Source organism: Papaver somniferum, chromosome 11 (assembly GCF_003573695.1).
Source record: "Papaver somniferum cultivar HN1 chromosome 11, ASM357369v1, whole genome shotgun sequence".
Lineage (NCBI taxonomy): Eukaryota > Viridiplantae > Streptophyta > Magnoliopsida > Ranunculales > Papaveraceae > Papaver > Papaver somniferum.
In genome coordinates this window covers 122,562,501-122,568,500 of record NC_039368.1, presented here as the reverse complement: position 1 = coordinate 122,568,500, position 6,000 = coordinate 122,562,501, and positions in this window count along the sequence as shown.

Here is a 6,000-nt window from a genome sequence, read left to right as displayed (position 1 = left end):
AACACTCAAGGCCCAGTTGGGCTTGGTTCAAATTGTTAAGCTTGACAGCAACTTCAGCAGGCCCAGTTGGGCTTGTGATTTGCTACTGATTGGCTTGTGATTTTTTTCCTCAGCAGCACAGTCCTGTTGGGCTTGGTCTTCAGCAGGCTCACCAGCTCAGGGCTTTGCAGCAGGAGCAGATCAGCAGCAACAGGTGCAGAAGCTCACAGGATTCTTGGCCTGGCACCAGCAGGAGCACCACAGCAGCACAAGAGCACCAGCAGCACCAGGTGGTTCAGTTCAGGGCTTGCAGCAAGGCAGGGCAGCAGGTGGTTCAGTTCAGTGCAGGCAGGGCAGCAGCAACAGATTTTCAACAGCACCACAGCAGATTTCAGGCAGCAGCAGCAGTTCAGTGGCAGACTTAGCAACAACTCAACAGGAGTTACAGCAAGCAAAATCAGCAAGCAAGCATAGGAGTTACAGCAAGCAGAGTTCAGTAACAACCCAAAAGAAAGAAAGAGCAATTGCGCCGCAACCGAGTCCCCGGCAGCGGCGCCAAAAACTTGGTAGGACTAGAAATGATCCTAAAAATTCTAACTGCAAGTGCACAGTGTCGGCAAGCAACACAGGGCAAGCACAGGTCAGTTCCACAGGGACAAGGTGGGCTTATTTGCTATTTTTGGTCTCTTGCTTCCTTTGCTAACTTGTTCCTAGGGGCAGTGAACAGTGAGGTGGAAATGGTGAAATAAGAAGATTGTGGCAGTGTGTGAAACAAGTAAAGATTGTGATGTTAAGATACCACAGTGAGCATGAGGGGAAACAAACAGTGAGCAGTTACAAAACATAAGCATTTACTTGACACTAAACAGAAGCATTTACAAAACAGTGAGCATTGAGGATGGAGTGAGATTGTTGTGTTGAAGTAAAACAATAAGTAAAATGCAAATATGATAGGAGCTAAAACTTACTAAAACAGAACATGGGAGAGAAACTGTGGATGGGAATGAAGAACAGTGGGGAATGAGTGAGAACTAGGGGATTGAATTCACCCTAGCTTAAGCTATGCATTCTCCTATAGACATGTTAAACACAACTATGGTATTCTTTCCAAAGTACTAACTGTCTTTCTAAGGTACAATTAGTCAAAAGACATATGAATTCAGCTTAAGTTGCAGCTTATCAACAGCTCATGAACCTAACTACAAAGTATACTTGGCATACATTGTGAAAGTGATCTGTCACTAAACTAAGTTCATTCAAACTTGCTTAATCATTCAAGAATAACTACACAACAGGGATAGGGCTTCATCAAGTCCCTAGCAAGAGAGCTAGAACATGCTGGAGTCAGGAGTTTTCATGTTTGTCAAGCATTAAGACTCAAAACAAGAACATGTGAGTCAAACAGGGGAATTACAAGAACATTAACATACACAACATGGTTTAACAGTGAAGAACAAGTGATGACAGTATAATTGAAATTGAAATTGAAAAATCAAATTAACCCAATTAGGGGGAACTAGGATGACCCAAGAACCGTTTTAACATCCTACATCAGTTTCTATTTATAGCTTACATCAAATTCCTAATTTCTAAAAACCCTAATTTTGAAAACCCTAAATTGATTTGGGGAAAATCAAATTCTCTCACCCATGTGTGAATTCTGCTCGACCCATGCTCCTTGATGTCCCTCTGATGCTCTTCCTGCTCCAATTGATATACTGCAACCCTAGCTCGAGTTGTTTCATCAACTCCACACCTAGGTCAGAGAGATGTGGGTTTGGGGAAACGACTAGGCTAGGGAGAGAAAACTGTGGTGCGTACGGGTTTTGGTAGAGGCGGAGAGGGGTGTAGTGAAGCTCGAGGAGCAGCAGTTGCAGGCTGCCATGGTCGGGTGGAAGGAGGAGCTGGTTTTGGGGAAAATTGATTTGGGAAGAAGAACCCGATGGAGAAGAAGGGTCTGTTTGGTTAGGGGTATAGGTTTCTGATGCTAGGGTGTGAGCCGGATGTATCAAAGGTTGATGGTCAGCGAAGCGAAAGCGTAAGATGAAAAGGTGATGGAATGATCCAACAGTGCGATAGGAACGACCGTTGGATGATGAGACACAACAAAACTGACGGCTTCAGATGGAGTTAGGTACTATAGTGTTTGACAGGAGCTTCGGATTTTGATGCACAATGATGAGGCGACCGTTGGATGACAAGATGGATCCGATCTGACGGCTCTCATGGAAATGGGTATGGATAATGGAAATGGATTTGGGTAAGGGTTTTGGGCCTTGGGTATTCCAAGCCCATATCTTCTTTAAGAACAATTCTTCCTTCTTCAAGCCCACTTCTAGTTGATCCGGCTCTTGCAAACATCATTCTTCGCTTCCTCCTATCGAGAGTCTTTGCCGTTCCTTTGCTCTTTTCGCTCCGTGAGATAACCAGGATTTATTTAGTACCTAAAAATGCAAAATTAATTAAGAAAATTATTTATTCTTGAAAACAATGAAAATACAGAATATGGGATAAAATGTAGAATTAATGCGCAAAAGATGAGTTAAATGCCAACAAAAAGGGATAAATATATACAATATTTGGCACTCATCAGTACCCATGGAATGGAAATAGAAGTACTTAGGGATCAGATGTATTTCCATTGTTCAAGTTGTTGATCTACATAAGGTGTGCCATAAACACAAGAAATAAACCAGTCCCCTAAGGCGGGATCATTGTTTATTAAAGCATGAATCATGTTACCAGAAGTGTTCATAATTTATACTTTGAAGCCATCTTTCCATAACAAAATAATTCCACCTGCACGACCTAAAGAATGAACATAACCATAATTTGGGAATCTAAGAGCACTGGTAAGATGAACTATTCGATCATCATTTATCTTCGTTTCACAAAGAAAAATCATATATGGAGAATGAAGGTCTTTTAAATGCAATAAACGATCTCTAGGTTTCTTGTCTAGAAAGCCTTGACAATTCCATCTAATTATTTTCATGTTTTGTTTACGTGCAGTATAAGTAAACATTTTTTTTTTTTGAAAAGGAATGTTATATTAAAAGGAGAAAAAATTTACAAAGAAAAAGGAACAACTAAGCTACAATTGCATAATTGAATCCCAATGAAATAAGACCTGATTCACAGAGTAATCTTTAAATACATCCCTTTCAATAAACCATAACACAATAGACTGTTTAACCAACATAATCACCTCCTCAGCTGTCTTTGGCCTCCCTCCAAAGACCCTGTTTCCTCTTTCCTTCCACAAATGCCAATGGACTGCATAAATAACTTTTCACCATACCTCCCTACTTCTACCAGATAAAGAATTCAGCTGCCAAGCTTCAAAATTCTTCTTTACTGAATCTTTCCACACCCATGAAACTCCAAAGGACTTTATGAAGTAAGACCAAACTCCATAAGCAAGAGAACAATCACAAAAAATGTTATCCAGAGTTTCAACTTTACTCTTACGGAAAGGGCACTTTATATCTTGAATTTCAACACCTCTATGAGTCAGCATATAAAAAGTAGGCAAGGATTTATGAAAATCTGCCCATAACATGAAACTCACCTTTGGTGGAATTCCTTTTTCCATAAAAATTTGCTGAAATCACAAATATCCTCATCCCGGACAAGCATTTCATAGCACTTCTTTACTGTAAAGCCATCCATAATGTCCATTGAATCTTCCTCCACATTGATACCATGAACTGGTCCTAAATCACTACAAAGCCTGTCCCAATCCAACTGTTCAGCCTGATACAATCTTCTTCTCACTTAGCATTTTAGTCTGCCATTCTCAATCATATCCTCAATTGATGCAATCTTCCTCCTACAAGCCCTATAAACAACAGGGTATCTATATTTTAAAATACCAGAACCTGTCAAATCATCCAACCAAAATCTTATTGATTTACCATTGTTAAGCTTAAACTTCACATGTTGTCCCAGAAATGCAGTATTATTCAAGATACTCTTCCAGTTACTTATCCCTATAGCTATAGCATCATTGGATGGCAGACACACTTCCTCATTATTCTTTAACTTTTGTTGAACCACTCTCCTCCACAATGCTTTCTTCTCTTTGGCATACCTCCAGACCCATTTAGCTTTAAGTGCTTTACTTGTAGATTTCAAATCTTTCACACCCAACCCTCCCAGATGCTTAGGCTTGCAAACTTTAACCCAAGAAACCCAACTCATTTTCCTTCTATCCTCTGTAGAATCCCAGAAAAATCTTCTCATTAACTTGTTCAACTTCTCCTCCACCTTAACAGGCATAGGAATCAAGGAGAGAAAGTACACAGGAAGACTAGCTAAATAACTTCTTATTAATACCACTCTCCCAGCTTTAGACAGAAATTTGTTTTTCCAAGAAGCCAACTTAACCTCCATTCTTTTAATTACCTCATCCCACACTGAAGAACATCTTGCAGTAGCACCAATAGGCAATCCCAAATACTTAAAAGGCATTTTCCCCACTTTACAACCCATTTTCATTGCAAGAGAATCAATAATATCATCTGCCCCTATACTAATCATTGTACTTTTCTCCAAGTTTAATTTCATGCCAGTTAACAACTCAAAAGAACAAAGAATCAAAAACAATCTTCTTACCTCACTCTCATTAGCATTCAAAAAGAGTAATGCATCATCGGCAAATTGTAGATGTGAAATCTTTAACCCTCCCTCCACCACCTGAAAACCATTCAATTATTCCCTCCTTACTGCATCATCAATTAACTTGGACAAAATCTCAACCACAAGTAAAAATAAGAAAGGTAAAAGAGAATCACCTTGCCTTAAGCCTTTAGAAGGCTTAAACTTCTCAGTAGAGCTACCATTTATCAGAACTGAAATATGAGCAGATGAAATACACCATCTAATCTGAGAGATCCATTTTCTTCCAAATCCATGTTTCTCAAGAATTCTCAATAATGAACTCCATCTCACACTATCAAAAGCCTTCTCCATATCAATTTTGCAAAGAATCCCTGGTTTTTTATCCTTCAGCCTACTATCCACACACTCACCTGCAATAAGAATACCATCCAAAATTTGTTTCCCTTTGACAAAAGCACCCTGAAAATCAGAAACCAACTTATGCATCACAGTCTTCATTCTATTTTCCAGAACCTTAGCCAAAATTTTGTAAGCACTACCCAAAATACTTAAAGGCCTATAATCCTTAGGAGTACAAGAATCCTCATTCTTTGGAACTATAGAGATGAAAGAACAATTCAACCTCCAATCCCAATAGCCAAATTATAAAACTCTCCCATCGACTTCATGAAATCATTCTTAATTATAGGCCAACACACCTTGTAAAACTCCATAGAAAAGCCATCAGGCCCTGAAGATTTGTTAGTACCAAACTTCTTGACCACCTCAAACACTTCCTCTTCAGTAAACTCCTTCTCCATTTCCTCCTTCTCACCTTCTGCTATTCTTGGGAAGAACAAGTTATCTAGAGTAATAACTCCTCATTTCAGATTTAATCCCCTCTTGCTCAAAGCAATCCACTCCATCAATCTCCAGCTTCAAAATTGAATTTCTCTTTTTTCTTGCATTAGCTATTCTATGAAAATAAGAAGTGTTTGAATCCCCCCACCTAAATTCATTCTGTTTTGCTCTAGCATGCCACTTCATTGCCTCCATAACTTTTATCTTCTTCAATTGTAGCAAACTCTTCATCCTCTCCTCAAACTTCTCATCTGATAACTTCTGAGTTTCTTCCACCAGATCCAACAAATTTATCTTCTCAGTCAGCTCATTTTTCTCCTTCTTAATTCCACCAAACTCCTTCATACTCCAATCCTTAAGAAAATATTTGAAATTCTGAAGCTTTTTAAAAAACACAAAGCTAGCTTGCCCTTGAAATTTCATAATTCCCCACCATTGTTCCACATTCTTAAGAAAATCCTTATGCAACTGCCACCCATTTTCAAACTTGAAATAAGTTTTACTCCTTATGTTTGGATTAGTTACCAACATCAAAGGTTTATGATCTGAAATTACTCT